The following is a 20,889-nucleotide window of genomic DNA, read 5'->3' as shown; positions in this document are numbered from 1 at the left end:
ATCTGATGATATCTTCTCTTGATCATCAAATATTCTAGAAGCTTCCTCAAACACTTGCTGAATTTAGCCTTGTCCGGAATCTTCTATAACTTGAATCATGTTAATGGATTTTTGTTGATCACGTGGTTCATGTCCAATGGGCCTCCACGAATTTGCTTGAGCCCAAACCTCTTGAATCAAGCCATTGAGTTCATCTTTAAACTACTTTGCTCGTGCTCGCGTAATCGGTCCAATTGGAGCTTGAACTGGATCCCTTGAAGTCGTGCTACAATTTGCATCATTCCCCTCCTCTTGAAAAGGATTTGTCCTCAAATCATCACCTACATCAAAAGGAAGCAAATCAGCAACATTAAAAGTAGCACTTACATTGTACTCACCAGGTAAGTCTAGTTTATAAGCATTGTCATTGATGCGCTCCAGGACTTGAAAAGGACCATCTCCTCTTGGAAGCAGTTTGGAACGTATTTGCGCCGGAAATCTCTCTTTCCTCATATGCAACCAAACCCAATCTCCGGGTTCAAAAATCAGCTTATGACGGCCCTTGTTGGTGTGTTTTGTATACTGCTCCGTTCTTCGCTCAATGTTGATGTGAGGCGAGTGTTTACCAAACATGCATATATGCACATATACATATGCATATGCACAAGCATGGTTTCGTAACATAAATTCACATTATATGTTATAGTTGTGGCTGAAGTATTTTTATATTAAATGCATATTACATGTGGTGGCTGGATTTTTATCTATATGGAAAAAAAAAACGAAAAAGTGAAAAGCTGAGAGAGATAAGTGTAGATTGGGCCAAGTGGCCTCATCTTCAGCAAGACTTTTTCCTTACCACCGACTTTGACCATCATTTTCTTCTTTCTTCCTTATTTATGCCATACTTCTCCTTGCTTTATCCCTAGCTTAAGGAAAACAAAAATGAACCAGAAGAGATAGAGAGAGAGAGAAGTTAGCTGAGTTGAGAAAATCCTTGGAGAAGAAGACTAAGTTTGGAGTATTGATCAGTAAGTTGATTGTTTATGATTTAAACATTCATACTCACTAGGTTGGGCATAGGTTATGGCTTTCCTTGCATTTATTCCAGCTGTTTAGATTGAGAAGTTTAGTTGCTGAGATTGGTAGCTTCTCCTAGCTGATATAAGTTGAGTTGGATATATATTTGGAATTAGTCTTATGTTGTGTTGGGATGAGTTTGGTCACCTATATGAGTTGAATAATTCGGTTGTGGGGCAGGGAGCAAAACCCTTGGTTAAATTAGTAGGTTTCTAATGCATATATCTATGTCTCAGCGGAAGTGGATCATATTGACGGAAATTTGTGTGCTCTTGACTAAATTTAATTGTGGTGATTGAGAACAGGGTAGGTATGGTGTTAATTTGGAGAAATTTCCATGCATTATGATGGTACTATGTGGTGGATTGAGTGCTTAAGCTTTTGCATATTAGTGTTTTAGAATGAAGGAAGTACTTAGAATTCCTCGTACTCTTTACTTGAATTTGGCTGATCGAATTGGCCCTCCGTATAATATAATTGCTATTCTAAGCTGATATGATTTCAGTTAAGCATAGCATATCATTGAAATCGTTATGTCATTGCTTATATTTTAGTTATATCAATCAAATAATACGGGAGTTAAACTGATACCTATGTGTACTCTTATTCAGCATATTATCTAATCTTTGTGCTTGAACTGAATAGGGCCGGGGGAGACTGAGGCTATACCTCCGGAAGGCTCGACTCACTAAGTGGTCATTTAAGGGGTGTTTGTGAGTACTTTCTTCCATCGTAAAATGATAGTAAATATTTATACGTTTGGTTATAGATAGGAAGGTGGCTGCATGATTGAGGTTGATGTATATCTCGAGTATGCTTGTGATTGTTTAACAATAGCCATTGGGACCGCTGGACCCGGCGGATTATAAAATGGGCCTGATCGGCCGCCGAACCCGGCGGAATATAAATGGGGACTTGATCGGCCGCTGGACCCGGCGGAATATAAAGAGGGGCCTGATCGGCCGCTGGACCCTACGGAATATAAGTAGGGGCATGATGGGCCGCTGGATCGGCGGAATATAAATGAAGGTCAACTCTTACCGCTAGAGGTTAATGGGCGGCCCCCGCTTATGAGATGTGATATATGAATGAACAGATAATTTCTTTGAGGTATGCGGGGTCACGGTACCGTCATAACTTGTCGCAAAGAAATGCGACCCCATGGCTATATCGTTGATTACTTGTGATTGGTTGTCAAATGAGTGGTGGAAGGGATGATATTGGTAATGGATTCCATACTATGGTAGAACATGTACATATATATATTTATATATATCTATATGTGATTGATTGCTTGTGAATCGTGATAGTAATGTATTAGCTCATTTTACTTTGGAATATCGTACTCACTGAGTTGCAGCTCACCCCCTGCATACTTTTTCCAGATGAGCTAGAAGCTAGGCTAGCCGCACAGGAGGACTTTTGGATAACGGGGATCAGCGCAAAGGATTTTGGCAAGTAGGTCCACCCATAGTATAGGTAATAAGTGTTCGTAAATGTTACAATCCTGTTACGACCTGAAACTTTTGTTTAGTTGGTTTAATGGTATGGTTGTAGCTAAACACATTATTGAGAGTATATATGTACATTAGAATCTGTTAGATTGATTATATATTCAGGTAGAGCAAGTCGAGTTGGTTTAAAGGTTGGATGTGCTATAGAAGTATACTATATATATATGAAAACTTTCGTTCAGTTTGTGTTACAAGATGGTTGCAAATGAGTACTCTTTGAGAGTTTTATGCATATATCAGAATTAGTTAGGTGGTTATATGTTTATATAGAGCTTGCTGGGTTGGTTCAATGTGTTGGGAGTTAGGAAAATAGATTATATATATATGAGTTGCGTATATGACAATGGATATTAAGGAATAGAGGGGGAACTCTGCTATAAGTTTCGGGTCGTGACATTTTTGGTATCAGAGCCTAGGTTATAGGATTCTGTAGACTTAGTGCGCTTGATCCCCGTTCTTTTTTTATTAGCTACGGCTTCAAGACGGGATATATCTTATAATTGTGTTTGTTAAATGCTTGACTAACTTGTGTATTGCTTAGGAAATTAGCAATGGGACCCAAACGTGCGAGGCGAGGTCGACGTAGGTACCGAACAGCAGAGAATTTATCTTATCAGAATGCACCTGAGCCTATAAGAGAAGATCAGGTATCTCAAGCTCCTCAAGAGGCTGTTGAGGCTCCCAGGGATCAAGATCCACCAATCCACCAAACATTAGCAGCGATGACTCGTCTAGTTGAGCAGCAGGCGCAGTTAATCGAGTAACAAACGACTTTCTTTCAAAGGCAAGCAACACAGCCAAGTGCATCCACATCTCACATGGAGCAACAATTGACGCCATATGAAAGGTTTAGGAAATATGGTCCATCTAGTTTTTCGGGAAGTGATGATCCTATAGAAGCGGAGAATTGGATAGCTGGAATGGAAAGAATTTTTTCAGTCATGGAGGTTTCAGACATCCAACGTGTGGCACTCGCAACATTTATGCTAGAAGGGGATGCTCAGTACTGGTAGGAGGCTACTCAGAGACGACTGGACCCGAACTCCTCACACGTTATCACTTGGGCTGAGTTTACGCAAGCATTTTATAACAAGTACTTTCCAGCCTCTTTTCGGCGTACCAAGGAGCGGGAATTTCTGAATTTGAAACAAGGGGACCTCAGCGTAGCTGAATATGAAGTAAAATTCACCAAGTTGTCACGTTTTGCCCCGACATTGGTAAGTGATGAAACTTCCAAATGCAGTAGGTTCTTGGATGGATTGAAACTCAATATTGGGTCGCGTGTTTCCGTTCTGGAGATCCCATTATTTTCAAACCTGTATAATAAAGCCATCATTGCTGAGGAGGACTTACGAGAGGAAATTCTTCAGAGGGAACAAGTTAGAACTCGGCCTAGTAGCTCAATTGTAGAGGGTCCCTCCCGACCCCCAAAAAGAGGTGGGTTTACGCAGGGCTTCAATAGAGGGAAATCAACATATCAGCAATTTTCGCAATGGTCTCATGAAGATAAGGGCATGAGAAGTCAGAGTGGCGGGAGTTATGGTGGAACTATCCTTCCAAGGCGACAAAATTGTCAGAATTGTGGTCGATTTCATTCCGGTGCTTGTCAAGTGCAGTCTGGGAGTTGTTTTCATTGTGGACGTCGTGATCACTTGAGAAACAATTGCCCACAATTAAGGAGTGAAGGGGTTACTTGTTTTAGATGTGGCATGAAGGGACATGTACAGAGGAACTGTAGGCAGCCTATAGTATCGGCATCTAGTAGTGGTAGTGTGGGCAACAGGCCATCGATGATGAGAGGCCGTGGGCAAATGAGCAGTAATAAGAGTGTTCAAAGCCGAGGGGGTGGATCGATGGTGAGCTCAGCAAGCCAGGCTAATAGACCAATGACGCAGGGTAGAGTATTCACCTTAACGATGCGGGATGCTGATGCCACTTCGACTGTAGTGACGGGTACGTTAAATCTCTTTAATAAACCTGCTCATGTACTTATAGACCCTGGTTCCACTCATTCATATATTTCATTGCCATATGCCATGCATTCTGATAGACCACGAGAGTTATTAGATAGTCGTATGTCCATAGCTACACCAACGGGGGAGAGCGTAATGGTTGGGGAAGTGTATCGCGGTTGTAGGCTACACTTAGGGGATAAGGAGATGCTAGTAGATTTAATACCCTTAAGTATTTGGGATTTTGACATTATCCTCGGGATGAATTGGCTTGCTTCTCACCATGCTTCTGTGGAGTGTTACAAGAAAGAGGTTATCTTTAGAATACCGAATGAGCCTGAATTTAAGTTTCATGGAGATCAGTTGGGTGTTCCATTCAATGTTATATCATCCCTTCAGGCGACGAAACTTTTGGAAAGGGGGTGTGAAGGATATTTGGCACATGTAGTTGTTGCCGAAGTCGACTCTCCAAAACTTAGTGAAATTTCAGTGGTCTGCCAATTTCCAGATGTTTTTCCTTATGACTTATCTGGCCTTCCTCCTGATAGAGAGATTGAATTTACTATAGAGTTAGAGCCCGGTACTGCCCCCATTTCTCGTGCACCGTATCGTATGGCCCCGTCAGAGCTCAATGAATTGAAAGTCCAGCTACAGGAATTATTAGAAAAGGGATTTATCAAACCTAGTGTGTCTCCTTGGGGTGCTCCAGTTTTGTTTGTGAAGAAGAAAGATGGCTCACTCAGATTGTGTATAGATTACCGACAGCTGAATCGGGTAACGGTGCGCAATAAATATCCTTTACCTAGGATAGATGACTTGTTTGATCAGCTCCGAGGTGCTTCCGTCTTCTCGAAGATCGATCTTAGATCGGGATACCACTAGCAGAAGATCAAGGACTCTGATGTGCCCAAGACTGCTTTTCGCACTCGGTATGGACATTATGAATTCCTTGTGATGCCTTTTGGGTTAACAAATGCTCCAGCAGCTTTTATGGATTTAATGAATAGAGTCTTCCAACCATATCTTGATCAGTTTGTGGTGGTTTTCATCGATGATATACTGATATACTCGAGGAACCGGAATGAGCATGAAGGACATCTCCGAGTAGTGTTGCAGATTTTGAGAGAAAGAAAACTTTATGTTAAGTTTAGCAAATGTGAGTTTTGGTTAGATCGAGTGGGATTCCTTAGGCATGTGATTTCAGGTGATGGTGTATCAGTGGACCCCACGAAGATTGAAGCTATCTTGAATTGGAATCGTCCTACAAGTGTAACAGAGGTGAGGAGTTTCCTAGGATTAGTCGGTTATTATCGAAGATTTGTGGAAGGATTCTCCCTTATTGCGGCTTCTCTGACCCGGTTAATGCGGAAGAGTGTGAAGTTTGAATGGACAGATGAGTGTGAGCAAAGTTTCCAGGAGTTGAAGAAGAGATTGACCACTGCCCTAGTGCTTGTTATTCCGTCCACTGATGAGGGGTTTGTGATATATAGTGATGCATCCCATCAAGGCTTAGGCTGCGTATTAATGCAATGTGGCAAAGTGGTGGCTTATGCATCTCGGCAACTAAGGACTCATGAGAAGAATTACCCAACGCATGATCTTGAATTGGCAGTCGTGGTATTCGCTCTCAAACTTTGGAGACATTATTTATATGGAGCAAAGTGTGAGATTTATACAGATCACAAAAGTTTGAAATATTTGTTTACTCAGAAAGAACTCAACTTGAGACAGAGGAGATGGATGGAACTAATCAAAGATTATGATTGCACGATCAACTATCATCCGGGAAAGGCAAATGTTGTGGCAGATGCACTAAGTCGGAAATCATCGGCAAGATTAGCAGGTATGTGGAGTGTTCACGACACACTTATTAATGAATTTAGGTCATTGGAAGTTAAATTAGAGGCGACCAGTTATGGAACATTGATGGCTATTTATGATGTGAAGCCAGTGCTAATTGATCGAATTCGAGAAGTGCAACAAGTAGATTCATTTTTGGTAGAGATGAAAAACAAGATTAAGGAAGGCAGAGTAAAGGAAGGCAAGAAGTTTGAAATTCTTTTGAAAGAGGATGACACACTTATGTTCGGGAATCGAATTTGTATACCTGATGATGTTGAGTTAAAGAAAGAGATTCTGGTACAGGCTCATAGCTCACCGTATGCAATGCACCCCGGAAGTACTAAAATGTATTACAATTTGAAGAGAAGCTATTGGTGGTATAACATGAAAAAGAAGATAGCTAAATTTGTTGCCAAGTGTCTAGTATGTCAACAAGTTAAAGCAGAGCATCAACACCCATCCGGGTTATTACTACCTCTTCCGGTACCTGAATGGAAATGGGAGAAGATCACCATGGATTTTGTCTCGGGACTTCCACGAACATGAAGAGGGCATGATTCTATATGGGTGATAGTTGATAGGCTGACTACATCCGCTCACTTCCTACCAGTTAAAACGACATTTGGTGCTGATCAGTTGGCACAATTGTTCATTAGAGAGATTGTGAGGTTGCACGGTGTGCCGGTATCTATAGTATCAGACAGAGGCTCATATTTTACTTCCAAGTACTGGAATAGTTTTGTTACGGCTCTGGGCACAAAGCTGAATTTAACCACTGCTTTTCATCCCAAGTCAGACGGGCAGAGTGAAAGGACCATTCAGACATTGGAGGATATGTTAAGAGCATGTATCATAGAATTTCAAGGTAGCTGGGATGACTACCTTCCTCTGATGGAATTTGCCTATAATAACAGTTATCAATCTAGTATTGGAATGGCTCCTTACGAGTCGCTTTATGGCCGCACTTGTCGAACACCTTTGTGCTGGAATGAAGTTGGAGAGAGGCAATTAACTGGACCGGAAATAGTCGACTTAACAGCAGAAAAGGTCATCAGGGAAAGATTAAAGACCGCTCAAGGGCGACAAAAGAATTATGCAGATAAACGAAGAAAGGACCTCGAGTTCCAACAAGGGGATCGAGTTTTCTTAAAAGTATCACCATGGAAGGGCATTATGAGATTTGGCAAGAAAGGAAAGCTCGGGCCATACGAGATTCTAGAGCGCATTGGAAAGGTGGCATATCGGTTGGCTCTACCCCCTGAGCTGTCCCGTATTCATAACGTGTTTCATGTGTCAATGTTGCGTAAGTATATAACAGACCCATCTCATGTTCTGAGTTATCAACCGGTGGAGCTAAATGAAGACTTGACATATGAGAAAGAGCCAGTGGAGATTTTAGATAGAAAAGAGCAGGTCCTTCGAACCAAGAAAATTCCCTTAGTAAAGGTGTTGTGGAAGAGTCATTCGAGAGAAGAAGCCACTTGGGAACCCGATGATTCTATGAGAGTCAAATATCCATACCTTTTCCCGATATCAGGTAAATAATTTCGGGGACGAAATTTTTATTAGTGGGGGAGATTGTGAGGCGAGTGTTTACCAAACATGCATATATGCACATATACATATGCATATGCACAAGCATGGTTTCGTAACATAAATTCACATTATATGTTATAGTTGTGGCTGAAGTATTTTTATATTAAATGCATATTACATGTGGTGGCTGGATCTTTATCTATATGGAAAAAAAAAGAAAACGAAAAAGTGAAAAGTTGAGAGAGATAAGTGTAGATTGGGCCAAGTGGCCTCATCTTCAGCAAGCCTTTTTCCTTACCACCGACTTTGACCATCATTTTCTTCTTTCTTCCTTATTTATGACATACTTCTCCTTGCTCTATCCCTAGCTTAAGGAAAACGAAAATGAACCAGAAGAGATAGAGAGAGAGAGAGAGAGAGAGAAGTTAGCTGAGTTGAGAAAATCCTTGGAGAAGAGGACTAAGTTTGGAGTATTGATCAGTAAGTTGATTGTTTATGATTTAAACATTCATACTCACTAGGTTGGGCATAGGTTATGACTTTCCTTGCAGTTATTCCAGCTGTTTAGATTGAGAAGTTTAGTTGCTGAGATTGGTAGCTTCTCCTAACTGATATAAGTTGAATTGGATATATATTTGGAGTTAGTCTTATGTTGTGTTGGGATGAGTTTGGTCACCTATATGAGTTGAATAATTCGGTTGTGGGGCAGGGAGCAAAACCCTTGGTTAAATTAGTAGGTTTCTAATGCATATATCTATGTCTCAGCGGAAGTGGATCATATTGACGGAAATTTGTGTGCTCTTGACTAAATTGAATTGTGGTGATTGAGAACAGGGTAGGTATGGTGTTAATTTGGAGAAATTTCCATGCATTATGATGGTACTATGTGGTGGATTGAGTGCTTAAGTTTTTGCATATTAGTGTTTTAGAATGAAGGAAGTACTTAGAATTCCTCGTACTCTTTACTTGAATTTGGCTGATCGAATTAGCCCTCCGTATAATATAATTGCTATTCTAAGCTGATATGATTTGAGTTAAGCATAGCATATCATTGAAATCATTATGTCATTGCTTATATTTTAGTTATATCAATCAAATAATACGGGAGTTAAACTGATACCTATGTGTACTCTTATTCAGCATATTATCTAACCTTTGTGTTTGAACTGAATAGGGGCTGGGGAGACTGAGACTATACCTCCGGAAGGCTCGACTCACTAAGTGGTCATTTAAGGGGTGTTTGTGAGTACTTTCTTCCATCGTAAAATGATAGTAAATATTTATACGTATGGTTATAGATAGGAAGCTGGTTTCATGATTGAGGTTGATGTATATCTTGAGTATGCTTGTGATTGTTTAACAATAGCCATTGGGACCGCTGGACCCGGCGGATTATAAAAGGGGCCTGATCAGCCGCCGAACCCGGCGGAATATAAATAGGGACTTGATCGGCCGCTGGACCCGGCGGAATATAAAGAGGGGCCTGATCGGCCGCTGGACCCGACGGAATATAAGTAGGGGCATGATCGGCCGCTGGATCGGCGGAATATAAATGAAGGTCAACTCTTACCGCTAGAGGTTAATGGGCGGCCCCCGCTTATGAGATGTGATATATGAATGAACAGATAATTTCTTTGAGGTATGCGGGGTCACGGTACCGTCATAACTTGTCGCAAGGAAATGCGACCCCATGGCTATATCGTTGATTACTTGTGATTGGTTGTCAAATGAGTGGTGGAAGGGATGATATTGGTAATGGATTCCATACTATGGTAGAACATGTACATATATATAGATATCTATATGTGATTGATTGCTTGTGAATCGTGATAGTAATGTATTAGCTCATTTTACTTTGGAATATCGTACTCACTGAGTTGCAGCTCACCCCCTGCATACTTTTTCCAGATGAGCTAGAAGCTAGGCTAGCCGCACAGGAGGACTTTTTGATAACGGGGATCAGCGCAAAGGATTTTGGCAAGTAGGTCCACCCATAGTATAGGTAATAAGTGTTCGTAAATGTTACAATCCTGTTACGACCTGAAACTTTTGTTTAGTTGGTTTAATGGTATGGTTGTAGCTAAACACACTATTGAGAGTATATATGTACATTAGAATCTGTTAGATTGATTATATATTCAGGTAGAGCAAGTCGAGTTGGTTTAAAGGTTGGATGTGCTATAGAAGTATACTATATATATGAAAACTTTCGTTCAGTTTGTGTTACAAGATGGTTGCAAATGAGTACTCTTTGAGAGTTTTATGCATATATCAGAATTAGTTAGGTGGTTATATATTTATATAGAGCTTGCTGGGTTGGTTCAATCTGTTGGGAGTTAGGAAAACAGATTATATATATATGAGTTGCGTATATGACAATGGATATTAAGGAATAGAGGGGGAACTCTGCTATAAGTTTCGGGTCGTGATAGTTGAGTCTTGTTTTCTCATGAATCTGCTTGACAAATTCAGCTTTATTTTTGCCATCTAAATTAACATGTTCAGTCAAAGATAAAGGAGATAAATCCAATGGAGTTAAAGGATTAAATCCATAAACAACTTCAAATGGTGAAAATTTAGTAGCGGAATGAACAAATCTGTTATAAGCAAACTCAACATGTGGTAAACACTCTTCCCATGTTTTAATGTTCTTTTTTATGATTACCCTTGATGCGATTCTCGCCAAGAATGACGAGACCCGACAACTAAAGGAACCCAAGATCGTTCCACGATCAGATTTGAGTGACAAACCTTCGACCCGTTGTTTACGACAAAAATATGAACCTTGGTATAACTGACCTCAACCCGTTGTTTAATGCGAAACAAGAACCTCAGTATATAGGAAGACGCCACAAACGGTGTGGAAAGCCGTTTGATAAGTCGTTGATGAACGCCACGGAAACTTCCGATAAGTTCGAATTAGTTCTTCAAGAACCAATGAGAATACTCTCACAATTTTCTGAATGTTCCTTTTAAAAATTGACTAAGATGAATTTATATAGACATAAACTAATCCTAATCTGGCCATATCTCCTCTAAAGATAAGGAAAATAAAACCTAGAATATCGATAGAGATATGACATAATCTATAAAGATATGAAATCTAAATATCCCTAGAATATCTCTTGAAAATGATTTATCCTCAAATTATCACCTACATCAAAAGGAAGCAAATCAGCAACATTAAAAGTAGCGCTGCCATTATACTCACCAGGTAAGTCTAGTTTGTAAGCGTTGTCATTGATGCGCTCCAGGACTTGAAAAGGACCATCTCCTCTTGGAAGCAATTTTGAGCGTCTTTGCTCCAGAAATCTCTCTTTCCTCATGTGCAACCAAACCCAATCTCCAGGTTCAAAAATCAGCTTATGACGGCCCTTGTTGGCGTGTTTTGTATACTGCTCAGTTCTTCGCTCAATGTTGAGTCTTGCTTTCTCATGAATCTGCTTGACAAATTCAGCTTTGTTTTTGCCATCTAAATTAACATGCTCAGATAAAGGTAAAGGAGATAAATCCAATGGAGTTAAAGGATTAAATCCATACTCAATTTCAAATGGTGAAAATTTAGTAGCGGAATGACCAGATCTGTTATAAGCAAACTCAACATGTGGTAAACACTCTTCCCATGTTTTAATGTTTTTTTTTATGATTGCCCTCAACAAAATAGACAAAGTTCTATTTACTACTTCCGTTTGACCATCAGTTTGTGAGTGACAAGTAGTAGAAAACAACAGCTTAGTACCTAACTTACACCACAAAGTCTTCCAAAAATAGCTCAAGAAGTTAGCATCTCTATCCGAAACAATTGTTCTAGGCATGCCATGTAACCTCACAATCTCCCTAAAGAACAAATCAGCAACATGCGAAGCATCATCCGTTTTGTGACATGGAATAAAGTGTGCCATCTTAGAAAATCTATCTACAACCACAAAAATTGAATCCCTCCCACGTTTAGTCCTAGGTAATCCTAACACAAAGTCCATTGAAATATCAATCCAAGGCTCACTAGGAATTGGTAAAGGAGTATACAAACCGTTAGGCTGCACTCTGGATTTTGCTTGCCTACACGTAATGCATCTACCACAAATTCTCTCAACATCTCTTTTCATATGTGGCCAATAGAAGTGTTCTTGCAAAATAGCTAAAGTCTTTGCAACTCCAAAATGTCCCATTAATCCCCCACCATGTGATTCCTGCACTAATAACTCTCTCAAGGAACAATTAGGCACGCATAACTTATTCTCTCGAAACAGAAACCCATCATGCCTAAAGAACTTACCACAAGGGATTTTCTCACAAGCCCGATATTCCTCACAAAATTCATGGTCATCAGCATATAAATTTTTAATGTGCTCAAAACCAAGCAATTTTGCATCAAGTGTAGAGAGTAATGCATACCTGCGAGAAAGTGCATCGGCCACCACATTCTCCTTACCTTGCTTATACCGGATGACGTATGGAAACGTCTCAATGAACTCCACCCATCGGGCATGTCTTTTGTTTAGTTTGTGTTGGCCCTTCAAGTGTTTCAAGGACTCATGATCGGTGTGTATCACGAACTCCTTAGGCCATAGGTAGTGCTGCCACGTCTCTAAAGCTCGAACCAATGCATATAACTCTTTATCATAAGTTGGATAGTTTAAGGCTGCCCCGCTTAGTTTTTCGCTGAAGTAAGCAATTGGTCGTCCTTCCTACATGAGAACTGCACCTATATCAATACCTGAAGCATCACATTCAATCTCAAAAGTTTTAGAAAAGTTGGGTAAAGATAATAAAGGAGCGTTGGTCAGCTTCTCTTTGATTAGCTGAAACGCCTTCTCTTGTCCTTCTCCCCATCTAAATCCAACGTTTTTCTTGATCACTTCAGTAAGTGGTGCTGCTATGCTACTAAAGTCCTTCACGAACCTCCGGTAGAAACTAGCAAGTCCATAAAAACTACGAACATTACTTACACTTGTGGGACTAGGCCACTCTTGGATTGCACGTACCTTCTCCTCATCAACCTGTATACCTTGTGCACTAACAACAAATCCCAAAAATACAAGCTTATCGGTGCAAAAGGTACACTTCTTCATATTAGCAAATAACTTTTCCTTCCTAAGCACATCTAAAATAGATTTCAAATGTACCTTATGATCATCTAAGTTTTTGCTGCAAACGAGTATATCATCAAAGTAGACAACCACAAATCTACCTATAAATGCACGCAAAACATGATTCATAAGTCTCATAAAAGTGCTTGGAGCATTAGTCAAACCAAAAGGCATAACTAACCATTCATACAAACCGTATTTTGTTTTAAAGGCAGTTTTCCATTCATCTCCTTCTTTCATTCTAATCTGATGATAACCACTCTTTAAATCAATTTTAGAAAATACACAAGAACCATGTAGCTCATCTAACATATCATCTAAGCGAGGAATAGGATGACGATACTTTACCGTTATGTTGTTGATTGCTCGGCAATCAACGCACATTCTCCACGTCCCATCCTTCTTAGGTACGAGTATAATCGGAACGGCGCATGGACTCATGCTTTCCCTCACGTACCCTTTCTCCAACAACTCACTTACCTGCCGTTGAAGCTCCTTTGTCTCCTCAGGATTGCTCCTACAAGCTGGTCGGTTTGGAATTGTCGCACCAGGAGCAAAATTAATTTTATGTTCAATCCCTCGGATTGGAGGCAACCCATGTGGTGTTTCCTCGGGAAAGACATCCTCATACTCCTGCAAAAGAGAAACAACAAAACTAGGCAAAGCGAGATCAAGTTCGTTAGTATTGAAAAATGCATCTTTGTACAAAAGTACAATCATCGGCTGATTTGAAAACATTGCTTGCCTAATTTCTCCCATTTTTGCATAAAAATGCTTTTGTTTTCTCTCTGATTTTCTCTCATTGGCCGATTTTTTATTTTCTTTTTCTCTCTCATTTTTCTCGGCCTCTCTCTGATTTTCACTCGTTTTCTTCTGTTCACTCTCTTTCTTTTGATCACTCTCTTTTTGCAATCTTACTTGATCCTCATATACTTGCTGCGGAGTCAATGGTACAAGAGTGATTGATCGTTGATTAAGTACAAAGGAGTATTTGTTTGTAAAGCCATCATGCTTCACTCGTTTATCAAATTGCCATGGACGCCCTAGCAACAAGTGTCCTGCTTGCATCGATACTACATCACACAACACTTCATCTTCGTATTTACCGATTCGAAATGCAACTAACACCTGCTTGTTCACTCTTATCTCACCACTATCATTCAACCATTGCAGCTTGTACGGCCTAGGGTGCTTCACCATGGGCAGTCTCAATTTTTCCACCATTGTTCCGCTTGCGACATTTGTACAACTACCACCATCAATAATCACACTACATACCTTGTCTTTGATGTAGCACCTAGTGTGAAAGATGTTCTCCCGCTGCACTTCTTCAACTCCTTTTGTTTGCAAGCTCAATGCTCTCCTTGCCACCAATGTCAATGCATCTGGAGCTAAATATTCCTCCTCGGGAACGTCCTCCAATGGGGGCATGTCATCGGTGTCAGAATCTTCAGTGTCGGTCACAATGTCACCATTGTCTCGCATCCCATGACCCGCTTGTTTGGGCATAGACTTGCTATGTGTCCCCTGCCTTGGCATTTAAAACACTTAATGTCACGATTCCTGGAGGTAGAAATGTCGATTTTACCTTGAGGAACATGGCTGGTTGCTTCTTGCTTTTGCACGGTTTTCAAATTCGACGTGTATTGCTTCTCATCTTTCTTCCACAAATTCGGTTTCCAAGTGGATGTGCTTGGACATTGGCTTGCACGTGTATTGCCTCTCCTCTTGAACTGGTTCTCAATCTTGATGGCCATGTGCACCATATCCTCCAACTCCACATAATGTTGTAATTCCACGGCATTTTGAATTTCTCGGTTCAATCCAGCCAAAAATCTTGCCATAGTAGCCTCCCGATCCTCCTCTATGTTAGCTCTAATCATGGCCACTTCCATCTCCTTAAAATATTCCTCTACACTCCGGTTACCTTGCCTAAAACTTTGAAACTTATTATACAGCTCCCGGTAGTAATAACTAGGAACAAATCGCTTCCTCATCACCCTTTTCATTTCCTCCCACGTATCTATAGGTGACTCTCTATTTCTTCGCCTATTTATCATCAATTGATCCCACCAGACAATTGCATAATCCAAGAATTCAATTGCTGCCAATTTGACTTTCTTCAGCTTGGAATAACTATAACAATCAAATACAAACTCCACCTTTTTCTCCCACTCAAGGTATGCTTCGGGATCACTCTTTCCTTGGAGCGATGGGATTTTCATCTTAATACTATCCAAGTTATTATCTTCCCGATTCCTATCTTCTCTAAACCGCCCTCCATGTCTCCTATTACTAACAACCGAATCTCGATCATCTTCATCAAAACCAGCCCCATAAATCTCTTCATCTTCAACCCTCACTTCCCTCGGCTGAACTCTTTCCCTCCTACGTGCATTAGGAGCGTTTCGTGGCTGCTCTACACGTTTATTCTCCATCAGATCAATTCGTTCATGAACCTGCTCAAACTCCAACCTCATCACACGCCTCATCTCACCCATCATGGCCTCTATAAGTATTTTCGAATCAGTCAATTACGTAGCACCTTCGGGAATACTCTTAGAACTGTTGTGAGACATGATTGCTGCAAAATAAAGTTAGAAAGAAGGACCTCACAATTCTCTCCCTTACGTGTTTACACTCAAGTATGTAAATCACTCTACACTCGTGTTTTCACTCAAACAAACGTGGCTTTTAACCCTCTAATATTCTCACCACTCCTGCCTTTTTCCACTCAATAATTCTCTTACAGATCTCTTTAAACTAAATGAACAATTCTCCAAAATTTCCAGCAGCAATTCACCAAGAACTTACCAAGGAAAATTAATGGTCGAAGGAAATTTAAGGAAGAAAGGAAACAAGAGAGAAGGCAAACTGCTATGAAGGATTAAATAAACCAGAATGTTACATGAACTTATGGGATCAGAATCAATGCAGATTACAAAGAACGAGAAATAACAACTTTAGTATGGTTTGATGTAAAGAATTTGGAACAAATTGACAATGATGTCTTCTTTTTTTTCTTTCGATCCTTTTTTTTTCAGCTCTGTATTTTTTTTTGGACGATTGTTTTTAGCTCTTTTTTTTTTTGCTGCTAACAATTCACAAAGAACAAACTCGACGAAGCGGAACTTAGCAAATTGAAACAAAAAAGGATAGGATAAACCCAATTTGGAGCCTGATGCTCTGATACCAAATGATGCGATTTCTGCCAAGAATGACGAGACCCGACAACTAAAGGAACCCAAAATCGTTCGACCATCAGATTTGATTAACGAACCCTCAACCCGTTGTTTACAACATAAACAAGAACCTTGGTATAACTGACCTCAACCCGTTGTTTAATGTGAAACAAGAACCTCGGTATATAGGAAGATGCCACAAACGGTGATGGAAAGCCATTTGATAAGTCGATGAAGACGCCACAAGCGGTGGTGGAAAGTCGTTTGATAAGTCGATGATGAACGCCACGGAAACTTCCGATAAGTTCGAATTAGTTCTTCAAGAACCAAACAGAATACTCTCACAATTTTCTGAATGTTCCTTTACTTAAAAATTGACTAAGATGAATATATATAGACATAAAGTAATCCTAATCTGGCCATATCTCCTCCTAAAGATAATGAAATTAAAACCTAGAATATCGATAAAGATATGACATAATCTATAAAGATATGAAATCTAAATACCCATAGAATATCTCTATGAGATTTAAACTTTAAACAAATCTGATGATATCTTCTCTTGATCATCAAATATTCTAGAAGCTTCCTCAAACACTTGCTGAATTTAGCTTTGTCCGTAATCTTCTATAACTTGAATCATGTTAATGGATTTTTGTTGATCACGTGGTTCATGTCCAATGGGCTTCCACGAATTTGCTTGAGCCCAAACCTCTTGAATCAGGCTATTGAGTTCATCTTTAAACTTCTTTGCTCGTGCTCGCGTAATCGGTCCAATTGGAACTTGAACTGGATCCCTTGAAGTCGTGCTACAATTTGCATCAACGAACTTGATCTCGCTTTGCCTAGTTCTGTTGTTTCTCTTTTGCAGGAGTATGAGGATGTCTTTTCCGATGAAACACCACGTGAGTTACCTCCAATCCGAGGGATTGAACATCAAATTGATTTTGTTCCCGGTGCGACAATTCCAAACCGACCAGCCTATAGGAGCAATCCTGAGGAGACAAAGGAGCTTCAACGGCAGGTAAGTGAGTTGTTAGAGAAAGGGTATGTGAGGGAGAGCTTGAGCCCATGCGCTGTTCCAATAATACTTGTACCTAAGAAGGTTGGGACTCAGAATGTGCGTTGATTGCCGAGCAATCAACAACATAACGGTAAAGTATCGTCATCCTATTCCTCGCTTAGATGATATGTTAGATGAGCTACATGGCTCTTGTGTATTTTCTAAAATTGATTTAAAGAGTGGTTATCATCAAATTAGAATGAAAGAAGGAGATGAATGGAAAACTGCCTTTAAAACAAAATATGGTTTGTATGAATGGTTAGTTATGCCTTTTGGTTTGACTAATGCTCCGAGCACTTTTATGAGACTTATGAATCATGTTTTGTGTGCATTTATAGGTAGATTTGTGGTTGTCTACTTTGATGATATACTCGTTTACAACAAAAACTTAGATGATCATAAGGTACATTTGAAATCTGTTTTAGATGTGCTTATGAAGGAAAAGTTATTTGCTAATATGAAGAAGTGTACTTTTTGCTCTGATAAGCTTGTATTTTTGGGATTTGTTGTTAGTGCACAAGGTATACAGGTTGATGAGAAGAAGGTACGTGCAATCCAAGAGTAGCCTAGTCCCACAAGTGTAAGTAATGTTCGTAGTTTTCATGGACTTGCTAGTTTCTACCGGCGGTTCGTGAAGGACTTTAGTAGCATAGCAGCACCACTTACTGAAGTGATCAAGAAAAACGTTGGATTTAGATGGGGAGAAAAACAAGAGAAGGCGTTTCAGCTAATCAAAGAGAAGCTGACCAACGCTCCTTTATTATCTTTACCTAATTTTTCTAAAACTTTTGAGATTGAATGTGATGCTTCAAGTGTTGGTATAGGTGCAGTTCTTACTTAGGAAGGACGACCAATTGCTTACTTCAGTGAAAAATTAAGCGGGGCAGCCTTAAACTACCCAACTTATGATAAGGAATTGTATGCTCTGGTTCGAGCTTTAGAGACGTGACAGCACTACCTATGGCCTAAGGAGTTCGTGATTCACACCGATCATGAGTCCTTGAAACACTTGAAGGCCCAACACAAGCTAAACAAAAGACATGCCCGATGGGTGGAGTTCATTGAGACGTTTCCATATGTCATTCGATATAAGCAAGGTAAGGAGAATGTGGTCGCCGATGCACTTTCTCGCAGGTATGCATTACTCTCTACACTTGATGCAAAATTGCTTGGTTTTGAGCACATTAAAAATTTATATGCTGATGACCATGAATTTTGTGAGGAATATCGGGCTTGTGAGAAAATCCCTTGTGGTAAGTTCTTTAGGTATGATGGGTTTCTATTTCGAGAGAATAAGTTATGCGTGCCTAATTGTTCCCTGAGAGAGTTATTAGTGCATGAATGGTGGAGGATTAATGGGACATTTTGGAGTTGCAAAGACTTTATCTATTTTGCAAGAACACTTCTATTGGCCACATATGAAAAGAGATGTTGAGAGAATTTGTGGTAGATGCATTTCGTGTAGGCAAGCTAAATCCAGAGTGCAGCCTAACGGTTTGTATACTCCTTTACCAATTCCTAGTGAGCCTTGGATTGATATTTCAATGGACTTTGTGTTAGGATTGCCTAGGACTAAACGTGGGAGAGATTCAATTTTTGTGGTTGTGGATAGATTTTCTAAGATGGCAAACTTTATTCCATGTCACAAAACGGATGATGTTTCGCATGTTGCTAATTTGTTCTTTAGGGAGATTGTGAGGTTACATGGCATGCCTAGAACAATTGTTTCGGATAGAGATGCTAAGTTCTTGAACTATTTTTGGAAGACTTTGTGGTGTAAGTTAAGTACTAAGCTGTTGTTTTCTACTATTTGTCACCCACAAACTGATGGTCAAACGGAAGTAGTAAATAGAACTTTGTCTACTTTGTTGAGGGTAATCATAAAAAAGAACATTAAAACATGGGAAGAGTGTTTACCACATGTTGAGTTTGTTTATAACAGATTTGTTCATTCCGCTACTAAATTTTCACCATTTGAAATTGTGTATGGATTTAATCCTTTAACTCCGTTGGATTTATCTCCTTTGCCTTTGACTGAGCATGTTAATTTAGATGGCAAAACGAAAGCTGAATTTGTCAAGTAGATTCATGAGAAAGCAAGACTCAACATTGAGCGAAGAACTGAGTAGTATGCAAAACACGCCAACAAGGGGCGTCATAAGCTGATTTTTGAACCCGGAGATTGGGTTTGGTTGCATATGAGGAAAGAGACATCTCCGGCGCAAAGACGTTCGAAATTGCTTCCAAGAGGAGATGGTCCTTTTCAAGTCCTGGAGCGCATCAATGACAACGCTTACAAACTAAACTTACCTGGTGAGTACAATGTAAGTGCTACTTTTAATGTTGCTGATTTGTTTCCTTTTGATGTAGGTGATGATTTGAGGGCAAATCCTTTTTAAGAGGAGGGGAATGATGCAAATCGTAGCACGACTTCAAGGGATCCAGTTCAAGTTCCAATTGGACCGATCACGCGAGCACGAGCAAAGAAGTTTAAAGATGAACTCAACGGCCTGATTCAAGAGGTTTGGGCTCAAGCAAATTCGTGGAGGCCCATTGAACATGAATCACGTGATCAACAAAAATCCATCCATTTGATTCAAGTTATAGAAGATTCCGGGCAATGCTAAATTCAGCAAGTGTTTGAGAAACTTCTAGAATATTTGATGATCAAGAGAATATATTATCAGATTTGCTTAAAGTTTAAATCTCATGGAGAAATTCTCGGGATATTTAGATTTCATATCTTCATAGATTACGCCATATCTCTATCGATATTTTAGGTTTTATTTTCCTTATCTATAAAAGGAGATATGGCCAGATTAGGATTACTTTATGTTTATATATATTCATCTTTGTGAATTTTTAATAAAAAAGGAACATTCAAAAATTGTGAGAGTATTCTCTTTGGTTCTTGAAGAACTAATTCGAACTTATCGGAAGTTTCCGTGGCGTTCATCATCGACTTATCAAACGGCTTCCCACCACCGTTTGTGGCGTCTTCATCGACTTATCAAACGGCTTTCCATCACCGTGTGTGGCATCTTCCTATATACCGAGGTTCTTGTTTCGCATTAAACAACGGGTTGAGATCAGTTATACTAAGGTTCTTGTTTTTGTCGTAAACAACGGGTCGAAGGTTTATCACTCAAATCTGATCGTGGAACGATGTTGGGTTCCTTTAGTTGTCGGGTCTCGTCATTCTTGGCGAGAATCGCATCATGGGCCCTTCCACCCCTTTCTTTTTTTCTTTTTCTTTTTTTTTCCTTTCCTGATGCTCCAGCAATATGTATGTAATATATATATATATATATGTGTGTGTGTGTGTGTGTGTGTGTAATATACATATGCCAAAGAAAGATGGTACTTGGCGAATGTGTGTTGATTACCGCGCTGTAAACAAAATCCCGGTAAAGTATCAACATCCCATTCCTCAATTAGATGATATGTTGGATGAATTGCATGGTTCCACTTTATTTACAAAAATAGATTTGAAAAGTGGATACCATCAGATTAGGATGAAAGAGGGTGATGAGTGGAAAACGGCTTTCAAAACAAAACATGGTTAGTTATGCCATTCGGATTAAGTAATGCGCCTAGTACTTTCATGAGGCTCATGAATCATGTTTTGCGTGCTTTCATTGGAAAATTCGT

General features: G+C 39.8%; 1 pseudogene; it reads right to left on the bottom strand.

Moving 5' to 3' along the window:
• Positions 1-387: 387 nt before the first annotated feature.
• On the bottom strand, positions 388-19,999 carry LOC116200450 (annotated as a pseudogene).
• Positions 20,000-20,889: the final 890 nt, after the last annotated feature.

The sequence above is a fragment of the Punica granatum genome, chromosome 3 (assembly GCF_007655135.1).
Source record: "Punica granatum isolate Tunisia-2019 chromosome 3, ASM765513v2, whole genome shotgun sequence".
NCBI lineage: Eukaryota > Viridiplantae > Streptophyta > Magnoliopsida > Myrtales > Lythraceae > Punica > Punica granatum.
The sequence above is the reverse complement of the archived record's forward strand: the minus strand, read 5'-3'. Positions and strand labels throughout refer to the sequence as shown.